This window comes from Nanorana parkeri, unplaced genomic scaffold (assembly GCF_000935625.1).
Source record: "Nanorana parkeri isolate BGI_ZX_2015 unplaced genomic scaffold, ASM93562v1 scaffold1158, whole genome shotgun sequence".
Classification (NCBI taxonomy): domain Eukaryota; kingdom Metazoa; phylum Chordata; class Amphibia; order Anura; family Dicroglossidae; genus Nanorana; species Nanorana parkeri.
In genome coordinates this window covers 452551-452825 of record NW_017307426.1, presented here as the reverse complement: position 1 = coordinate 452825, position 275 = coordinate 452551, and positions in this window count along the sequence as shown.

Genomic DNA, 275 nt, shown 5'->3' with positions numbered 1-275 from the left:
GAGTGGGTTAGAACTGATGGCTTTTTTACAATAGATCTTATTAATTTATTTTATCTTTTTCTTGACAGATTCTTTTTGTTTTAAAAACAGATTTAAAAACATTGGCTGCAGAACATATTGCTCACATGATAAACCTCACCCTGTCATGGAAGTCTCTCTCAAATCATTTTTAGAACAGAAGTGAAGTAAAACATTTCTTATCTGACTACTGTTCCTCTTATCAGCTTTGTCCTTTCAAACAACAGTCCTCAGTGTGATTGGGCATATTTTAAATG